This window comes from Ursus arctos, unplaced genomic scaffold, assembly GCF_023065955.2.
Source record: "Ursus arctos isolate Adak ecotype North America unplaced genomic scaffold, UrsArc2.0 scaffold_6, whole genome shotgun sequence".
Classification (NCBI taxonomy): domain Eukaryota; kingdom Metazoa; phylum Chordata; class Mammalia; order Carnivora; family Ursidae; genus Ursus; species Ursus arctos.
In genome coordinates, this window is record NW_026623078.1 from 42,813,947 (window position 1) to 42,836,847 (window position 22,901).

Consider the following 22,901-nt stretch of genomic DNA (forward strand, 5'->3'; position numbering starts at 1 on the left):
GGCCAGAGCTGAAGGCAGATGCTTAATGGACTAAGCCACCCAGATGCTCCATGTGTAACCAAATGTTTCAGAAACAATAATACAACACAAATAAGTAAGAACATGGTCTCATCCATGTGCAAATTACTCACTTGTATGTTCTTTGTTATAGACACGTAAACACAAAGTCATATTCAGTCATATTCATCTCTTTACTCATGTTCGTTTACATGGGAATGTGTAGGCCAAGAGAGATTCAGAAACAGAGCTCCCACGGCTGCATTCACTGAGGTTCACAAGCACACGTGTACGTCAGGCCCACACCACCCCAGCAAACACTCACACAAACACGCTACAACAGTGCTGCCGCTGGCATTCAGAATCCTTCAGCCACATGCAAGGTCCACTCTGTCATATGCACTTATCTGCAATGTAATTGCGTAATGTGACCAATTTTTCCCTTAAGTGTTTTGTCTCTTTTCACTGATTAACAGTTAAGTTCCCATAGAAAGTTATTTTGACAATCTTATTGATGAAAGATTCACCAGAAAAATTAAAATAAAAACTGAAGCACACTTCAAATTGCTGAGTGCAAAATATTGAATCATCTTTTACTGCCATGAAATTTCCAAGTTACTGTTTAGTTCTCTTCTAGTACTCTTCTAAAAGTTGAATTTTCTGGAGTACTTTTTAGAACAGAGTAGTCATTTGAATAGTAGTATTTTCCCCTCTGCCTAGGATTATGGTCTGCATAAAAGTGCTTTGAAAGCTACGAAATATTTCTACACTAATTAAAGTATATAAACACTTCAGGCTAAGCGTAGGCATGTGAAGTTGCTATTCAATTTTAGGAACCAAGTACCTTAAAGAATAAATAAATACTGTGGCATTAAATAGTATATAATTGAAAGAGCAGGGGAAAAAGGTCAACACATCATAAAATAAATGCTGGTAATTGAGGAAAAGCCCACGCTTACAGAAATAAAGATCTTCAAGTATAATAACTAAGACTATTGACATTGTTAGCTATGACATAACAGAGTGTTTATCCAAAGGTCCTTTGTAAGGTTCATTCTAGGTTTTGCTTTGTGTTTAGAAATGGAATTTCATATATGTTAATTATACTATTCCCCTGCTGTTTTTAGAACTAATGCAAATTCATAAGGCTTGATGTCCCTTCAAAGCAATTGAGATTTCAACCTTCAGTTCACCTACTGATGTCACTATGTCTCTTGAAGGAGGACAAAATTAACCTCAAAATACAAGGGATGAATAATTTCATATGCTATTCAACACCTACATGAGAGTTCATCTGATTATAAATTATATTCAGAAGGCTCCCTCTTGCATATTTTCAGATTAAGTCCCTGTTATAAACATGTCAAAGTTCACGGTTGGTAAAGTGCTACATTTCAGTACAGTCAGTGAACCATAGAACTGCCATTAGACACAAATAGCTTTGCACCAAAAAAACAGAAGAGCTGCGTCTAAAGCAGAGGTGCTACTCAGTCAGCAGCATCCTACAGACATCGAGAGTAGCAAAGAGACAAAGAGGTCAGGTAACCATTACAAAGTCAGATGGCTTTTCATTTTGTTAGAAGAGCCAGATGGTAATAATTATTATGTTCTTAATAAATAACAATATTACCTTTTCTGGAATGGCTTACTCATCCTCTATTCTCTCCTTTTAGTTAAAAAGATAGAAAGCCAGAGTTTATATTTCCTAGACTTCCTTGCAAACCTCTATTTCTTCTGTGTTTACTCATATTGCTTGCAATTGTTTTCATAACATTTACCAGAGCTGTATTTTGTTATCCCAGATTTAAGCTTCCCAAACTTAATTCTGGAATTCCAGCCTCCTGCAGATCAGTGCAGATTCTACTTACTTTGAAACTGATGGTTTTCTGACTGATGGTTTTGTGTTTATCAGGACAAATGTTAGTTAAAGGAAATTATACTGGTGTCAACATGGAATGAACTGGGAGTTACCAGGATAACTCAAAGTGCACAAAGACAAGTTTCCCATCCAGATGTTATAGTATCTGACATTTCACTACTAGAAATTCATTTCTTTGGATTGCGTTCCTTAGCATCTGCTTTCAGTGTTAGTTACATCACACTAATTCAGACTGAAGAATCGAAGGGTTATGTTCCAGCAAGGACTTCACTGCTATAGATGCTTTAGTGAAGATTTTTCTTCATTATTTGTAGCAATACTATCAACCATTTATTGATTTCCTAATGCATACTAAAGTACTAGACACTTCATAGTTCTATTACTTAATCTATACAACAACCCTATAAAACAGATGTTATTATCATCCATATTTTACAGATGAGAGGAACTTTAGGAGAGTAGTTAAAGAGCACCGGCTTAGAGGCAAGAGAGACATGGTAAAACCTCAAATTCATTACTTACTAGCAATGTGTCCTTGGAAAATTTACAGTCCCTTCCCCTGTAAAAACAATGGCAATGGTATTTTTATCCTGAGCTTGCTATAAAAAGTAAATAAGCACCTGGCATCCAGTGGGCCTGAAATACAGAGGTTGTATAAAGATAGATGAGAAAACAATGATCAGAGGTCAAACAAGCTCCCCATATCACTAGTTAACAAGATCCCCACACCCTGGATGGCCTCCCCTACAGTATGGTGGGTTTTGCAAAAGTTTGCACGTCTCTCTACCTCTAGGTCCTTCTTCCAAAACAATTTGCATAGATAGAAAACAGGAAGGCAACAGTCACTATAGTAATTGCAGCAACAAACACACTGCAAAATGAACCGGTCTCCCTCAGAATAGGCTGTCCTTTCCTAACCTGGATTGTTAGGGTCATTTGTGGATTCAACAATGGCAGGCTTATTTCTCTTCCCTGGCTTCACTGGGATTGGTCTACCAGTCAGTCTGTGACACTGACTCTAGTCTATTAGGAGCTGCATGAGTCCATGTCAATGCCAAGGCTGAGTCATGTCAGATAAACAATGATGCAGTCCTCAGACACGGGAGATAGCAATTAAAAATGACTTTTGTTGGTGAATTAAGTACCTCCACACCACTGGCTCCATACCCTCAAATTAGTATCAGGAGAGAAGGTACTATGTGGTTCAAGAGGAGAAAATGTAACTGTTGAGAAAGATATGGTTATACTCATGAGGAGAAGAAACAGACAGAAAAGGTTTATACTCGTACTGTAATTGGTACTGGACACAAACCTGCCATTTTGCTTTTATGTTCAACTTAGCAGTACAGAGAGCTGTTTATTTCAAATCTGAACTTTTTAAGTGCTCATAAAAAGAGTCCCTTTCTCTCTTATTGACATACTTTTTTCTCTTTTAGCTATTTATGTTGACCCTCATCCTAGTCTTTTGTGTCTGGTATTTTGCTAGAACTATTAAAATAACCAAACATGAATTCTAAGAAAAATCTTGCTTTTTTTCTATTCATCCCTATTACTTCCTTTAGGGACACAAGAGATAGTCTATCTCTTTATTACCAATTGTAGATTATTTTAACAAGATCTTTTTCCTTATAACAGTAAGGCTGTTTTATAATATTCTCTAATATTATTCCCTGGGCCTGAACAAGTCTGATAACTCAGCTTCCAAAGTAAGAAAAGGAAGTAGAAATCATCAACCAGCTTTCTCTTTACTGAACGTTCTGTTTTTTGAAGAAGAAAACCTTTTCCTTTGGTAGAAAATGCCAGTTGGTTCTGACAAACACTTGTGAAACTTCTGTCTTCTTGAAAATAGCAAATATCTAAAAATTCACAAAAATTTTCACAGATTATAAGAAATTAGCTGGAATAGGTGTGCTCTTAAAGGCCAAACTTCCTGAGCTCCAGCCCTGCTTTTGCAGCTGTCTCTCCTGCATCATCATGTGGAAGTCCTGCCAAAATCTTACGTTCAACTCGTTTAAAACTGCAATCTCCACCCCATCCTCCAAACTTCCTCTCACAGAAAAGGGCATCCCCAGCTCGCCTTGCAGATGTCTTCAGATTCTCCTCGCTTCCCAACCACTTATACCCAATTCATCATCAAGTGCTGGCAGCGCTTTGTGTCAACAGGTCTTACCGTATCTCACTCCTCCTCTCCATTCTCCCTGCTTGGCACTCGCCATTGTCAAATGACCTATTGCAGGCACCTCATCAGTGGTCTTCTTGCCTCCCCTAATATCCTTCACACAATCACAGCACAATCTTTCTCAAATACGGAATAGTTTTCAGCAGCCTACAGAATCAGGTAGGACATAGCCTGGCACCCACCTTCATCCCAGGTCCCACTTCATTTCGCCATCCCCTCACAGCAGGTGCTCGGGCCTCACTGGAAAACTCAGTGTTGCCCAAACACGTGTCATACTTCCTAAACTCTCCTCCTCTGCTGATGGGACCACCTGTTTCTAGAATGCCTAACCCATCTCACTGATAAGAATACTCTCTCCTTCTCGAAGTCCTCCTTTACTTTTTCAAAGTAAGATCACTTTTTCTTTTCTTAGTGCCTAGGTAAAATTGTATCTCTTCATGGCAGCCAGTAGGATCTTTTTTACAAGACAAATCAAATAATATCACTTTCCTGCTCAAATCTTTTGGGGCTTCCATTAAACTCAAAATAATATATTAGACACTTCTAACCATGATGTACAAGGCCCTGCCTTTTCTGGCTCCTGTCTGCATCTCCAGATCTCATGCTGCCCTGCTATCCTCTCAGCTCTCTGGGTTCTTGCCACACAGTCTCATTTTTATTTTTCAAGATTCCAAGCTCATCTCCACCTCACTATCTTTGCACTTGCCATGCCTCTGCCTGGATTACTCTTCCCACAGGTCCTCACATGACTGACTTCTTCAGGCCCTCAAAAGCACTGTTCTTCAAGAGTAGCTCACATCAATTCAGTATCACAAACCTCCGCATTTTTTTTTCTAGCACCCATTGCTGTCAATAGCTAGGCTTATCTTATGTGTATATACTTACTTTGTGTTCATGTCTGTCTCCTTCCAACAAAATGTAAGCCCCATTGAGGACAGATTGCTTATTCTTTTGTTTACCACGGAATCCTCAGCACCTAATACAGAGCCATTCAATAAATACACATTCAATAAACGTTTATTAAAAGAACTAAATGAAAAACATAGCACTTTATTATGTATTATCTTGTATTTCAGTAATTATCCATCTTTTTCCCAAGATTATAACCTTCTTGAGATGAGAAACTATATATTGATTATACTTAGATTCCCTCACAGCACCTAGAGTATCAGATTGTAATGGTAGGTATTCAGTAAAATTGGAATTGAATTGAGTAACTTCATCTTTCACTGAGCTAGCCTATGTCCCCAGTTATAAAGAGCAGTGGATCCAGGAAACCTTGGCCCCAGCCACAGCGCTGCCACTTAAGAGCTGTGTGATTATTGTCAAGTTGCTGCACTTCTCTGAATCTCTGATTGCTCAGATGAAAACCAGAGATTATAAAAATGCCTCTGCACAATTCATCTCACTATGTGAGGATGGAATTAAATCACATGTGTGCTTTTGTCTCTGATTAAACTACAAACTGTTCAAGGGCAGAGACAATAATTGCTACTTCTTTGCCTCATCTATGTAGAATAGCCTCATAGTGTGTACACACAGATCAACAAATAATAATTATTTATTGAGCACCTACTATGTGATGACAGACTGTAATAGGCACCTTTCATATGATATCTTATTTAATTCTTAAAACCACCATGTGACACCAAATATTGGTCTCCCTATATAGAGAGGAGAAAAATTAACACCTACAGAGATGAAGCAGTTTGGCCATCCTGTTAGTCACTGCAGGTGCTGGGATTTGATAGGAAATCTGTGTGAACAACTAATTGTAAATGCTAATAGTTATTTATCATTTTCTTAAATTACCCAAAATCCATTCTTTTCCTGAGAATTCCCCAGCTACCTTGATAAATTTATATCTGCTAGAAGCCCAAGAAATTCTTGGAGGCTTTTTTCTTTAATTCCTCTCATTCATGGTTCTCAAACAGCTGAGGTGCAAGCACATGGCCTGAACTTGGCCATGTTCTCAGGGGCACTGAGTCTTGGTCATGGTGCGAGTGGATGGAGGAAAGAAGCGCAGTTCATTCTGAGCAGCAACGGTTTCTGTGCACCACTGTCCTCCAGTCCCCTGCCAAGAACAACTTCTGGGACTGCTCCTCTTCTGTTCCAAGCCTGGTTCTCCAGCCCTGCCCTCAATACAGTGAATTCCCTAATAGCCTTTGAATACGTTGTTTGTGTTCTTAAATTTGCCAGATTCTGTCGCTAGCATAAAGAGAACCCCAACTGATATACTGTGCAAAAAGAAAAATAATGGGAATTATAATGAATTCTCAAAAAAATGTATAATGAATAAATAAGTATGCTAATGAATGAATATCCCTATTCATATGGAAGCATGTAAAATATTAGATTATACACTAAGGACCACATAAAAAAAATCACAAAAAAGGAATGTCAAAAATAGTATACGATTAATTCCCAAATTAGTAGTCCAGGCTGTAAATGCTGAAAGTGATCAGAGGAGAAAAAGAACACAGCAAGCTTCTATGGTCCAGAAAGCCTTCATGGTTAAATAAACACTCAATGAATGAAATCTGGATATTATTCCTTAAGGCAAACGTGAGAAAACTAATGAATGCAGTTCTCTGAGAGACACAAAGAGTGGGGTGTTGGAATGATTCAGCACATAGTCATCTGAACTACTAATCTTCAGAACTATGAAATTAAACAAAGGCCTGTTACAGAAAAGCAGGCTTCTGCCATACTGTTCTTAAGAGCTTTCAGTGAACAAACTTGATCAAGCTCCAAACCTATATCGAGCAACCAGTGTCCCAGACATCAGTGAGGTGCGAGGAATACAGAGAAGAGTCAAATTCAGACATCCAGGGGTGTACCATTTAAGTGAGGGATCGAGACACCAAATACTATTAAAATAATACACTATTGCATTTAGAGAATTGTCAAAGGGATATCTTCCCCAACTGGTGGGCAGGAAAGCCTTTTAGAAACGGATAGGGCTACCTAGACCTTAAAGGATGGATAGAATTGATGAAGGAAGAGGCAGGGAAAAGGCATTCTAGGAAAAGAAACAAATATAAGCAAAAACAGAAACAAGAAATGCTAAGGTGTATATGGGTATAGTGTGAGGCAGACAGCAACAAGAGATTAGGTCAGATTGGGAAGCACAGGATAGATCATAGGGGGTCTGGGGTGTGATAACACTGTACACACAAGAATATAAAACCCTAATTGACCAGGCCTGGGTCTCTCACCTACCTTTGGAAGTTGGAGAGGAGTCAATGTCACTCAAGTTACATGAACTGAAAGCAAAATGGACTGATATCTTGGAGGATTATCAGGAAGCTGTTTCCACAAGAGAAAATAGATGCTCAGTGGGAAATGGCCGATAATACCTATTATTCTATTCTACTAAAGAAAAGACTAAAAGGGCTTCGCTGTAATCTACTAGGCCAAAGAATTCGATAATAACTACACTTCTTACTCATGAATAGTAATTTAAACTTCAAATAGTAATTTAAACTTGTGTGGGAATATGAATAAATCTACTAGACAGTAACACCATCAGGGCAAAGACATTGACTGTCCGGTAACTACCATGTCTAGTGCACAGTAGGTGCTCAACTAAGTCTGTTTAATAAATAAATCAAAGAACGCATATAATGCCTTATTTCATGTTCACTATCAATTGTATAAAGTTGATATTTTAATTTCCATTTCATATAGATAAATTATTTAAGTGATTAATAACATTTTTGGTGAGGAAATATGTACTCAGATGATTACAAATACGTAATCAGTTATTCTTCTTAACACTGAGTAAAGATAAATGATTCAAGATCTAGAATACAGAGTTTCTACGGTATTTACAAAAGAACTTCTTGACTTTTAGATTTATAAAAATTAGAACTCTTTGCCCAGAAAGTCCACAAATCTACTACAAAGATGTTTTAGGCGGACTAAGATGTAGATTTAAATGAAGACCGCTTTCCTCAAAGCAAGGAGATGGACACATTGAGCTTCAATAAATTAGTCTATAATTTCTCTTGTAATGCTATAGTTTCCTAGGGGAAAAAAAAGTATCCTTCTGAATGGCTGGTTTCTTTTGCTATAGCGACACCTACTGTTATAGACAATACTTTGTTTTTAAGAAAAAATACTTGGAAAATACACTTAAGCTCTAAAGAAAGGCTGTTAATATGAATTTTTTATTTCAGTGATTTAACTCATGAATTATAATATTTTGGAAAGTTAAAAGAAAATGTGTATAATTTATACACCTTTGAAATATATATGAATAAGGTATTTGATAAATACTATTAAGTGATTAGCTTAATAAAATGGTCATTACCAGATCTATATACATATACATACATATGCATATATATATTCATATTACATACATATATATAAAGCATTTTAGAAAATAATTCCAATAATTTTAACACTAAGCCTAAAAATCTTTAGGCCTTTTGTCAATTTAGTAATAAGCCTGTACATTTCAAATGCAGTATTAAAATAGTAGAGTGCTTAAGGTGTTCAAAATAATCCTAAAATACCCATTTGCACAGTATTAAAGATAGCCTATGTGCTCATTTATGTTTACTTTATTTAATAAACATCTAATTCTAAATTTTTTTTCTCTTTTTTAAGGACTAGGAAGCGCCCTAAGAGGACACTGAGCCCACTCTACAGGATCTAAGAAACGTGAATTTACATTAAGATTCTCTATTTCTATAGCTTTCTGGAAATGGAATGTTGAAATCTCCCTCACATTGAAAATATCAGTATCTTTAAGACATCTTTGTGTTTTCATTTTGGTGGAATAAATACACTAATCTACTTAAAGTTGTCTAGGTTAGGAGTAAGCTAACATTATTATTATTATTATTATGAACATTACATTGCTAACTAGACTTTATTGACCACTTACTCTGTGACCAGGTCATGCTGTTTTATAAGTTTATAAGTTATTATCCTGCTTAATGCTGACAACATTGGTGAATTCTACATTCTCTATATTGCAAACAAGGAACTTGAAGCACAGAGATATCACATAATTTTCCCAGGGTAGATAGATCATCTAGCAAGTGGCCAATGAAACTATTAAACCCAGGGCAGTCAAAGTCCAGGGCCCAACCTAGGATCACCTATATCTATTTTGACACATGAAAAATAGCATGTAATTTAAAGGCGAGAAGGGGAAATTTCAAGAAAAGCAAAGCACAGTGTAAGGGAAAAGTCCTCAGCATACCTATACTTCCCCTCTGCAAACCTATCTATGCTCTCCCTTTGCAGTCTTTGCCTGAATACTCCCAGCAGGATATAACCAAGTGGGAAATACTCAGCATAAAATAATCAACGCCACATGCCTGCCTGATCAATCCCATACCACAATTTTTACTTGCGTAAAGACATGCTTTTTGGAAAACATACACAGCTACAATAATCTCTTAATACAGAAATAAAGCATCATATAGAAACTAGGAAGCAAAAAATCAATTTGTTGTGATGATCATTGGAGCGTACCACCAACTGTAAATATCTTAATATCAATTTAGAGTGGGATGTAAATATCAACAAACTCAAACATTACTAGAACTAAAATGAAAGAGAGTCTCAGAGTTAGGGATCTTTCCTAGTATCTCAGGAATGAAATATTAAGAGTCAAGGAAACTTCCTGGGAAGACGGTCTTCAGGTCTACAGAAATCTTATTCATTTGAAGGAATTTCCCTGATACCTATTTATAAAGATATCAGTGAATACATATGATGATGAGATCTACATAGACATGGATATCTATATCTGAGCTTTGCCTTCCTGCCTGGTCTTCCATATTATCACAAAACTACAATAACAAGCAAAAAAATCCACCAATATGCATATTTTTAAGAGAATCTAGTCAGGCACTAAGAAGGGCAGAAAGAAATGCAAGGATGGAGAGCAGTGCAAGCAAGTTGGCAGGGATAGTCTACATGAAAAAAGTAATTAACAGTATCAGACAGAAAAGAAGAGCTTCATATATTGAAAAATGGAATCTGGGAATGAATGACAACTTTTTTTTTTTTAAAGATTTTATTTATTTATGTGACAGAGAGACAGCCAGAGAGAGAGGGAACACAAGCAGGGGGAGCGGGAGAGGAAGAAGCAGGCTCCCAGCGGAGGAGCCTGATGTGGGACTTGATCCCGGAACTCCGGAATCATGCCCTGAGCCGAAGGCAGACGCTTAACGACTGAGCTACCCAGGCACCCCTGAATGACAACTTCTAACTTGGATCATTATAGAGTATGTTACAGAGTTACAAAATAGATAAGGAATATGAACTGGATTTTTTAAATTGATTTATAAATACTAGCAGATAGTATTTAGAAAAGACAAAAACCAGGAGATACATTCTGGGGTAGGGAGAAGAGTCAAGTGTAGAACACAAGGCGAAGTCAAGACTGTTCAATATGCACTCAGAGACAGTGCTTGGATTAGTTTGTTTACACAGCAGGGATCCTAGAGAGCCTGCAGGATTAGTGTCAAAAGGTAGATGCATAACTTACCATGAAGTGTGCTGAATGGCAGGCTGAAGAGTTGGTACCTTACTCTGTTTGGTGATTAGATTTTAAAAGATTTTTGATCATAAAGATAGCACCGTGCAAACAGTATTTTAGGAATAATATTCATAGAAATGTAAAAGATAGACTAGGAAGGACAGAGAAAGATGGGACCAGATGGAAGTTGCTGCATTAGTTCAGGTATGAGATTGTAAGAGTCTGAATTAGATTGGTCATACTGAAGGCAGTGAGAAAAAACATGGATGTGAGTTGCCAAGATTAAGTTTAAAGGATCTGGCAAATAGCAAGGATCCTGGTGTTTGGCTTGAGTGTGGATGCAGGCTACAAAGAGCAAGAAGAAAACAAAATAGAATAATGACTCTGATAGATCAGCTATCCTGCAGCCTCAAGCTTTCAGAAATGCACCCAATCAGGTAGGGGGTAAGTACCTCTAGAAGAGGAAAAGAGAATAACAGCAAAATTGTTAAGAATAGAAGAGCTGAAAATTACACAGAATATGCAGTGATTGGTCAATTTGTTACATAGAATGAAAGGATATTCTCTAAATAGTTCATAATGACTACAAGAGCCAAGCCAATTTGTGCAAAATCCAAGCCGTCTGGACCAAGCAACAGAAAAAGATATAGGAGAGAAAAGAAATAAGAAAAATAAGCAAGTGGCAAGCAGCCAAGGAGACAAGCAAAAGAAGCAGCAAGGGAGAATAGAGGCACTGGGAGTGACTAAGAGCTGTCACCTTGACAAAAGAGAAAAATAGAGTTAACAGTGCAGATAAAGGTGTCCGTACAGCTCTGAACTCTAGCAAGACTACGCTTAGTAGTCCACTTAGTGTGCATCACTTAGTAACCACCACAGTGACTGTTTCTAGGAACAAAAATTAAGAACAATGTGGTCACCAGTCTAGACTTACTTATGAAGGCAACAGATAGAATGCTAGATGTTTGACATCTGGGAAGGAGGGGTGGAGAGAAATTAAGTGATAATAGAACACAAACCCGTATGAATAATCTTCCAAGACCCTTGCTATCCATTTTATGGAAATGTTCTTCCTTATGGAAATCTCCCCATAGCTCACAACTTCCCTTCATTCAGTCCCTACACAAATTGTCACCTCCCTGTGCTCTACTAGCTAAATCAACCACTCAGTTAGGACAATCGCTCTTTAACTCCCCAATATGCTTTGTTTTCTTTATAGAACTTACTGCTCTCTGAAATGATGCTTTTATTTTTGAGTATTTTATTTTCTGCTCGACCTAAGATGTAAGCTCCATCAGGGCAGATACATCATCTTTGCTTGTTCATCACTGTATTCTACACTTTGAAAGGCACCTGCATGTTTGTTGAATACATGGATAACCATATTTTCACACTGATGTTCTAATTCACACAAACCCAGGTTGAAATTCTGACTCAGCCATCTACAGGTTTGTAGTGGGCATGCGCTTTCATCTCAGCATATTTTGGAGAACCTCTCATTGCTAGTTTCAGTCCAACTGGCTCAGGATTCTGGCCCCTCTTCCAGCTCCAAGGGGGCACCTAATATGGGATGGGTTATTCGGAGGACCCAGTCACCCTGACAACAGTGGTTAGTTTGTGGATTGGCATGGAATCCAAACTAGGTCAATTCAGACTCCTACCCAGGGCTTTTTCTGCAGCTATCTAAACCACATATTCTCTGGGATCTTTTATAAGTAGAATGTAAGCTTTGTTGCTGCATGAGAAGTAGCTGCTGAAAAATAAATCGAACCTGAAGAGAAAGCTAAGAGATATGAAAAAGCGATACATTTTTGATAACACGGCTTGAACCCCTGGACCCAAAGATGCCTCAAATTTAACCTTTTCAACGTTGCAGGAACGTAAGACAATCAAAACTCTTGTTTAAGCTAATTTGAGTTGGATTTCTCTCACTTGCAATACAAAGAGTCCTAACAACCAAAATTGTGAGAATTTGGGTGAGTCTCACATCAGTTATTTGCAAAACAGTGATACCTACTTAGGTGGGCAGAAAGTCAGTAATAGTTTAACTTAAAAAAATAAATAGCAATAACAACAAAGTAGATACTTGACAAATGGGAAAAGCAGCTCATGAATTGTGTATAGAAGGCATAGCTAGAGTAGCAGCAGCAGAGCTCCCAGTTTGTAAGACATAATTGTTAGTATTCAAAACAAGCAATGGAAAACATTTTCATGTCAGATCTGCACATAAGAAAGAGGACTGATGTGAGCTAAATTTAGCAATCAGTGAGTGAGAAATCTAAAACAAGCATCACACCAGAAGGGAGAAGACAGGTCACAGACAGATATGGACAGGAGGAAAAAACGAGGTTAAGACTATTCATCAGGTCAGCAAATTAGAGACACTGAGTTGATAGGAAGTTAGAAAGAAGTCAGGTTTTAAACACGAGGGACAAAAAGAAAAAAAGTACTGAGACACGGGTGAGTGAGGGACAATTGAAATAATATGGCAATTATTTGCACTGATCCTCTCACAGAGCCCCTGGGCTGATTTACTGGACCAAGGACATGCCCTTGAAACATCAGAAACTTTGTCTGATATATTTTATCCTGAGTTAATTTGCCCAACTAATAAATCAAAGCTAGGTATAGGCATTTCTCTTAACATGTAAATTTCTTTCTCTCTCAAGCTAAGAGCAACGCTTCAAGAAAGTTAAAAAGTTTCTGAAAGAGAAAATGACTATTTGTGAATGACTTGAGAAGAGCTAGCCCCTGGAACTAGCTAACAAATCCTCACGGTGTGCAATCCTCCCCATTATCTGACATCGACAGGGCCGCTGGTCACGCTGTCAGTTTTTAATCAACCAAATATTGTTGAGCACTACTGTACCAAGCAATTATGTGAGCAATTCACAGTGAGAAGATGAATGTATTTCCCTATCATGTGTTCAGAGTTAATTAAAAATAAATATAGATGTATATATGAGCAAATGCAATTAATTTATCGACAAGTATTTTCTGATGAGTAATTTGGTATTTGAAATAAGACACATCGGAGAAGACTAACAATAGCAGCTTGAGAGAAAGACTCAGACAACTTTAAAACCAAAGAATTATAGTTCCCCAGTGGATCCAGATTTAAATCAAAACCTCACTCATCTTCTATAATCCAGCCCAAATGTCACTTCCTCTAGGAGGCCTTTTTGACCCTTTCCCCCAAAAGAGCTGATCTTCTCAACCTTGTTTTGTCTATATGTTTATTATGGCACTCTCCACAATGAAGTAATTCTCTGCTTTCTTTTGTTTTCCCATCTACCTCCATTACCCCAGTCCCAAAGCTGTGACCTTCTTGAAAGCACATCCTTACAACCCTAGAATCTAACACAAAGCCTGGCACCAGGCAGGTGAGCAATGAGAGAATGATAACCGAATGAATGAGCACAACCTAATTCGAAGTATTCCACATTGCTATCCAAATGAATTTATTTTGGCAAATCTTACCATTATTTGGATAGCTGCCAGTGAATCAAGTTCACCTAGATATTAAGAGGACGAAAGTGAATTGATTGTTCTAGCATTTGCTAATCTTGAAATTTCTCATAACTTAGAAAATACCATCATTTAGGAGCTTCCAAAGATATTTTCTCCTTGTTACTTACACAGTGCGAGCTCATTCATGGATGAATGAAAAACATTTTTTGTGTTATCATCTTTTCATGTGTTTAGTGAAAGTTAATTTCAGAACTAAATGCTTAGCTGAAGATAGCAAAGCTGTTCTACTGCTATAATATTGAAGAACTCACCCCGAGGAAGCAGGGTTATTGTCTGTTCATATTTTTAGCATTCTCCTGCTCCCCATTGTTACCTCATTGATTCAACTAATGGACCAGAGTGTTTTTCAAAATATGAAATGCTATTAAGGAGAGTTCTGAGGAAAGTTGATTCATTTGAAGGAATAACAAGAATTCTAAGCTCATTACAATATTAAAGATGCAATTTCTGTGATATTGCTTATACTGGCATTCTATTCAGAGACAAATATTATGGAAAACTTAAGTGGAAAGAATGACCCGAGGTCAATATGCAGAACTGTTAATAAAGAATAATGAGTGGTGAAGAGCACAGACTCATGGAGTTGTTGTGCCTGAGTTTGAACCCACCACTCATAGATGTGTAACTTGAACAGGTTACTTTATCTCTTTAACTAGCTTCATTATTTGTAAAATGAGAATAACAACAATAACATCCATGTCCAGACTGAATTAGATAATCCATGTGAAACAGAGCATTCAGTGCATTTGTAGCTAATACTATTATTATTATTAATCTATGAGCATGAAGATATTTTAAGCTTGCAGATTAATCAAGTCTTTCTAAAGTATTCTGACATTTATGTTGAAATGATAAGGGTTATCCCTCCTTCACATCCATCAATCAATGCCAGGCTAATAAAGTAGACGTGTGGTTCCTGATTCAGTAGACAATAAATAATATAGAATTGAATAATCTTAACAGATGAAAGAACACTGGCTTCTACATGGAGGAGGGAAAGAAAAAGAATTTTTGGCAGAAGGTGAGGGAATCATTTGATAGAAGGTTCTTCAGCTCAGACATGCTGAGCTGAGTGAGTACTATGTCTAAACATTGCCCTAGCACTTACTTCCTTGAAAGATTAATTAATGTGTGTATGCATTTGCATTTAATACCTTAATCTTTTTTCTTAAAGTAACTATGAAATGCACTGATACAAGACCCCTAGATAGGTTGTTAGATTTATCAAATAAAAACTGGACAGCAAATATAACACTAGATAATTTTTTAGTGTAAGTATGTCTCATGCATACCCCCCAGTTGGTATCCTGGGAGTTGGAGGTACTCACTAATTAATATGGTTAGCCCTGTCCCAGAACCAGTGGAGAAAGAGAGAATGAACTTCATGAAAATACCCATTTAAATGAGACTTTACAGGAGGAGGTCAGAATAAGTTAGGGATAGAATCACTATAACAGCCTCAGTTGAAAAGATGTTGCACAGATACTCTCAAACCTTATTTCCCACTTTGTGAGGCCACAAGGTATCACAGAACTTTAAGATTTAAGTTCTTGGCACATAGTAGGACTCAAAAATACATTTTAATTCAATAATTAGAAATAAAAGTGTCAGCATATTTTACGATGAATTCTTTTCTCAAAGTAAATGGCTAATATACCTTTGTGTTCATTGGTAATGAAAATTCAGTAGTTAAAGAAAAGACCCTTAAATTCACTGCCTGCTTTCATATGTTTGTATGAAGCTTTGAAAAATAATTCCCCTATCTCTATCTAAGCTTCTTTGTGCCCCTGGTACTATATGACTAGAATCTTTCAAAACCATTTTCCCCAGTCCTTTAATATTCTAAGTGTCTGTGCAGAAGTTGAATTTACGCATTTGGAATTGAGATTAAATTCCCTGAATGCTTTTGGCATTGCTGAGTGCTGTCATCCCCATCACTGCTCAGCACCACTGTCATTGGATAAAATGGGGGGGAAAAGTAAAAAAGTATTGCAGCAACTGAATGATGTGTGGGACATGGAGCTGTAATAGTGACAGAGCTTGACGCACAGTCTTACTCGATATGACAGAGCATGTAATGTACCTGGAATTGGGCCCCGTGTAGTGACTAACAGTTTCAATTTTCAGAGTTTTATAGAATTCTGTATTATGTTTGACAGCTCTGTTTCACACCAATGGCTGGTTCCATAATGCTAATGAAGTACAAAGATGAAAAAATGTCACACACACACACACACACACACACACACGAAGAATGCAAAAAGTGTATGCAAGCTTCAAGCTCATAAAACCTAATTTCCTATGGGAAATTACTCATTTTCATATTGTTATGACATTTTCAGGGTCCTGCAAGTGCAAAATCCAGCTCTTCCCCACATATGTTTTGAAGAGTTTATTCAAGAGCATAGATTGGATGGGGGGGGAGTGAGGCAGGGTGTTGCTAAACCTGTCTGTGCTCCCCCACGCATTTTTCTACTCCTTGTTTTATTTGTCACCCCCTACAATCTGGTTAAAACATAAGGTGATGTTCTAGCAGACTGAGACAGGTAACATTCCATCTATCCCCTGGCAACATTCATACATAGGAGGAACTATTTGTGCTATTCTGCATATAAAAATGAGAATCTAGGGGCGCCTGGGTGGCACAGCGATTAAGCGTCTGCCTTCGGTTCAGGGCATGATCCTGGCGTTATAGGATCGAGCCCCACATCAGGCTCCTCCGCTATGAGCCTGCTTCTTCCTCTCCCACTCCCCCTGCTTGTGTTCGCTCTCTCGCTGGCTGTCTCTATCTCTGTTGAATAAATAAATAAAATCTTTTTTAAAAAATGAGAATCTAGCTCACTTTCTAATGGCTTGTCTCTCCCCTGTGTGGTTCTTACTTCCTCCCTGCCTCACCACCTCCCCAGTTAAATTATTCCGGGAATAGTCTCCTGCCATCTCCTAGTACCTATAGTGCAGAAAGTTTCAGCCCCCTTGCACCACACTGTCTTCCCAGAAGGAACACTGACAAGGACATGCAAAAAGATAACAGGGATCAGAATCTCTTAGTCTATTCCATGCTGCCTCTGCCTTTTCTTTTTCCAACTTTCTTCCTGCTTCAGCCAAATCTACATTGGTTTTCTGGGTCCCCCTGCTTCCCTGGACTCCCGATTCACAGCTGGTCTCCTTTTTCATGTGCAGCCATTTGTCAGACTGATTAATTATCTGGTATCTGCTCCTCTGACTAGGCCTCCGGGTCTTGTCGTGTGAGCTGCTCCCAGAGGTAGCCCTGGGGGCAGTTTTCTGTAATTTCCTGGGTCTCACCCTCCTGATTCTGGTCCCAGAGCGTTGGAGGTAGACACCTGTTCTCAGTTCCCTAACAATAACAACTAGTAATTAGAAAGCACTTCATAACGAGGCAGTGTATCATGTTGGACACAGTGCAGACTTTGAAGTCAATCAAGGGCTTGAAATCCTGACTCCTGTTCTAATTAGCTCCATAATCGTGGCAAATTTACTTAACCTTCCCAATCCTCAGTTTCTGCACCTGAAAAATGGAGTAATGATGCTGTGCCCATAAGGAGACTAGTGAAATGAAGATGGGTAGAGTATGTATTGGACCTATGCCCCCCAAACTACTTTTCTGGTAACAAAATACATTTCATTGTATACCTTACTATCATTCACCTTCCCTCCTGAACAAATGAGGGATTTCAAAGTTATTATTGTCCATCCACTCATTCTCCATGTTCTATTTTGTACTCAGGTGAACTTTTTTTTTTTTTTTTTTTGCTAGATTGTTCAAGTACACAGTGCAAATGGGAAATTTTACCTTATTGCATATCATTGCCCAATGGGAATATTTGTGCTTGTGAAATGCATTGGTCTCCTGGGTTTCTGTTTTATGTTACTATTAAATACAATTGAAATCTATGTACAAATGAAAAGTTATTCATTATTAAAAGGCAAAGATATTTCCTTTAAAAAGAGGCAGACCGGTTGCTGCCTTTGTGCTTATGTGATCTTCTGAAGTCACTAAATTCTCATACATTATGGCCACTTGCTCTCTCATACCTCTACTTGCATCCTCACTAAAGGGGCATGGAGGTAAAGTCATTTGGTACATCAGGTTTCCACAGAAATCCAGGCCAAAAAACACATCAATCATAGCATGTAATAATGATACAGTGATTGGTCACACTGCTCGGCTGTCAAAAAAATTCCTTCCTTCAGTCCTTTCAAATGCTTAAGAGAATCCCAAGTGTCTGGGTCCTGGGCACTAGTCACCAGTAAGAGATAATATATCAAGAATAGAGACCATGTGGCCAGAAACCACATACCACACTCCCTGGTGAAAAGTCATTCCCAGAAACACTTCTTAGAAAGTGAGGTTCCAAAAGTGGAAGGAATCCAAAATATATTGCCATCATTACTTATTGATGCTATTAATAACTGTAGTGACCGTATTTATTATGCTATAAATGCTTATTTCTTATAAAGGAAATTTCAACAGCTTTCTATCCCAACCATAAGTATTGAAAAGCTTACTTCATAGGGCTATAAAAATTAGGGCAACAATAATAATGATGTCTATTATTGAACATATAACATATACCAGATATTTTTTAATCCTTACAACAACTCCAGTAGGTAAGAATTACAATAACGTCTATTTCTTACAATTAAAAAAAAAACTTGCTTTTAACTCATTTTTACTTATCTTATTTAGTTATTACTATTATAACCTTATTTCTTGTAAGTAAGGAACCTGAGACAGAAGATAAGTAAGTAGTCGTCATAGCGACTGTGAAAGTCAAACTCAATTCCAGATTTTAATTATAGAATACAACTACAAATCAAAACATGAATACCATTTTGGTCATTTAGTTAGCCAGTTTATCCTCAATACCCAATGCAGCAGTTAATCAGAAACGTCTTCAGAAGTCAAACAGATAAATAAGTGAGTTTCTGCTCTTAAAATGATAGGAAATGGGGCACATGGGTGACTCAGTCAGTTGAGCATCCAGCTCTTGACTTCAGCTCAGGTCATGATCTCAGGGTCCTGATCCCAGGACTCTGTGGTCAGTGCAGAGTCTGCTTGAGAATTCCATCTCTCCCTCTCCCTCTGCCTCTCCCCCCGCTCATGCACTCTCTCTCTAAAATAAATAAATAAATCTTGTAAAAAATAAAATAAAATGATAGGAAATGATAGGGTCTGCGGCAGAACTGGAGAGTATGAACTGCCTGTAAAGACATTCAAATCAACATTTTTATAACACTGTAGCAATTAAATCCAACACATCTAATGGGAAGCCCCAGTACATAGACAATGTGCTTAAAATGCTCAATTTCCAGACAGTTTTAAGAAAACATTAGCCACAGAACATTTTCAGAACATTTTTTGCTGTGTATAAATACTGACTCTATGACCACTGGAAATAAAGCAGATATGAAAATAGAAAAGAGTGAAATGTTAGCTTTCAAGGAAGAGAAGTTCAGAAAAGAATATCAGTATGATTAGAAAAGACTGCGATAATTTAATTAATAGAAAAGTCAATAGTAACCAAGAACACTGAAGAATAACTTAACGGGGAATAAAAGTTGATACAAATAGTAATAATAAACATTCCCTTATTTGAGAACAATTACAATAATACAAGTAGTTCAGTATATTCCTAGCCACCAGAAAAGAGCTTTTTTTGTTGGGGGGGGGGAGGAAGGAAAGTTGTGAGGAAGCAACTAACATGTATGAAGTGCTTGCTACGTGCCATCCATTCTAAGGGTATCAGCAAAAAGAAGAAAGAATCCTAACAAGTATTTATAAAATCTCACAGTGTCGAAAAGCCAAAATCAACCTTAAAAACTGGTGATAAATACAATTATGATAACGAAAATATTAATTCATTGATCACCTCTTATAATGCCAGAACACAAAGTTAAAGAAAAACTTGCTAAAGAATTTTGGATGCAAATATTTATATTAACATATTGCTACTACATGATATTTTACAAAAATGCTCCATAAACCAGCAGTAACATGTAATTTATGAAATTTAGAAATAGTTGCCTATTTTCACAGCTGCCTTTAACATGAAAATATTAATACTCCAACTTTTATCGAGTGTTACCTAATAGCAGACCTGACCGATATCTACATCTTACATATTTATGCATAAATGACACCTTTTCTTTTTATAATAATAGAAGTCAACAGAGGTCCTGGCATGATTCCTAAAGTTAATGGCTGTTGGCATCAGGATCATAAAAAAAAACAAAACAAAAAAAAAAACTACGTTTGGGAATTTACCAAACTAAAGAGAACTGTAGGAGGCCTCTTGGATATTCACCACAACGAAGAGTCATGAGTATCCAAAAAAGACTGCTGGGGAAGAAACCCAGAGTCTGAAGATAAAAAAGTTAGTTTTTTCACTGTCAAAGAGAAAAATGAACAAAGTATAGAGTGTTATTACAGGAAAATAGATTTATGAGAAAAAAACTTCAAGGGGAGATTCTCTTTTAATTATTAAATTTTACTAGGCAAAAAAGATTTTACAACAAACTCTAATCTAACAAGGGTAAGGAACTGAACCAGAGTTTTTAAAAGCTGTTTTTGTCAATATTGTTCTATAATTGTATATTTCAAAATAATGCTATAAACTTGACTGGTAATTTAATTAGCAACTTAAGGCTAGATGACAATGGCAAAGATGGAAGTTTTAAAAAAGCATCCCTACAGAAAGCAAAGCCCTCCTTCCTTCTTTTTCCCAAACAGAAATAATACATTTTATTTTGAACTAAACAAATCAAACCAAACATTGTCTTGAATCCCAGCCTCAGCACTTGTAAACTACATGACTCTAGACCTAAACCCTGGGCATCCCAGATTCCTCTTCAACAAGATGGAAGTGGTGACAGTTCTCTTACACAGTCACACAATCTGACAGAAAAAATAAAACTGTCTATCACAACACCTGGCTCAGAGAAATCAGTCTACAAATTCATGTGTGCACTCATTCATGCAATAGATCCTTCTTGAGACCCACTATGGGTGAGACCCTATTCTTGTTGTTGGGAATACAGAGGTGAACAATTCATAAAAGGTCCTTGCCTCCATGGAATTTACATTGCAGTGGGGGAGATGGACAATAAATAAGAAAACAAATACATAATATAATTTCAGGTAATAATGATAACTGCTTTAAAAAAATAAAGCAAGGTAAGAGGAAAAAGAATGGAATGAAGAAAGCAGTGGAAAGCAGAATCTGATGGAATGGTGAAGGAAGGCTTCTCTGAGGAGGTGATAATTTGAGATGAGATCTGAATTACATTAAGGAGAGAGCCCTGCAAAGTCTAAGGGAAGAGAATTCTAGGCAGAGGGAAGACCAAAAGTTGAATTTTTTAATGCTGGATTGAATTTGGCAAAAATAAAAAGAAAGCCTGTGTGGCAGAAACATAGTAAATGAGGGAAGAGCAAAAGGAGATTAGACTGTTGGAGTAGCTACTGGCAGGTTACAAAAGATCTATATACTAAGGTATCATATTCTAAGAATGATGTGAAGCCTATTAGATGGCTGCAAGCAGCAGAGTGACAAAGTTTGGGTGGCAATGCTCCCTGAATCACAATTTGATCAATCATTAACCCTAACTAGCTTGTGCATGTGTTAGAAATCTGTGAATGGTGGCCAGAGTTCAGAAGCAGCACCATTTATTGATATTGTTATGCAGTAAATCAGTCATTCATAAGTGTCATACTTACATATGCTGTCTGAGCTAGATGACTCATTAAATCAGACATCCACACTAAAGAATACTGCCTATAATGTGTGTAAATAATATTTGCCATAAAGTGGAAATAGTTGAAACAAAACACCTACAGGAAAAAAAATTTTGAAATTCATGAGCAAGTAACCATGGTCCTTTATCCCTTCTTTCAAACCACTACTATTACTTTTCTACCTGCTGAGAATCTATTAAGTGACTGATGTGAAAAAATTCAAAGGAAATTTGCAACAACACTAACAAAACACATGTATAATAGACTTCTTCAGTTTTTAAAAAAAAATGTGTGTTTGTCCCTTCAAAAATGTATCTTTACTACCTGAGGAGAAGCAAAATGAAAGGCAAATGAAAAAAAGGTGTCATGCTGCATAATTTTGAATTCTTAAATGTTTAGAATAAATTTATTAATCTTGATACACTTGATTTATTTAACTAAAGAAAGAAAACCATAAGACCTTAATAACATGCATCAATGGATAGGAAACTAACTGCAAATTACCTAATTTGGTGGATTTGAAAGTATGGAAATAAGGGCAGTTTTAAAATCAAAGCTATTACATTAACAACACATCATCATGCAATAAAAATGTTAAAATGTTGATCTCATTCCCACTCCAGAATGTACCAGAAACAGTTGTCCAAAGCAACACACAGTTTGATGTGTTGCTAAAATGTGCCTCCATCACTGCTCATTAGCAGGGAGCTCTTGAAAGTTTAAATACGAAACACAACTCTTGTGGGAAAACAGCAACCTCTACAGAAGCTAGCTAACAGACAAGGACAACAAGGTGAAGAAGCTGAAAGGGCTAGATCCAGGGTTGCACACTCACAGGAAAAGTTGGGCACTTGGCACTTGGACAGCATCACTTTGTAGCAGCATTATACGCAACTCAGAGAGGAAGACAGCTGCCCATACAGATGTGAGTAAATTCTTCATGGCTTCATGTGACCCCATTCTCCAATCTACAGAACAGGGCTCCTAATTAATATAACTAGTCCTGGAATTTACTTAGTTGCAGATATAATTTTTTGAAAAATATATTCCTGGAAGCTGA

General features: G+C 37.2%; 1 long non-coding RNA gene across 3 annotated transcripts in view; it reads right to left on the reverse strand.

Moving 5' to 3' along the window:
* Positions 1-22,901, reverse strand: part of LOC113252965 (uncharacterized) — a 227,750-nt gene that overhangs the window by 134,098 nt on the left and 70,751 nt on the right. For all 3 annotated transcript variants that reach the window (XR_008957901.1, XR_008957900.1, XR_008957899.1), the window contains one exon: positions 4,941-5,031. This is a non-coding gene — a long non-coding RNA (uncharacterized LOC113252965). The remainder of the gene's footprint in view (positions 1-4,940; positions 5,032-22,901) is intronic.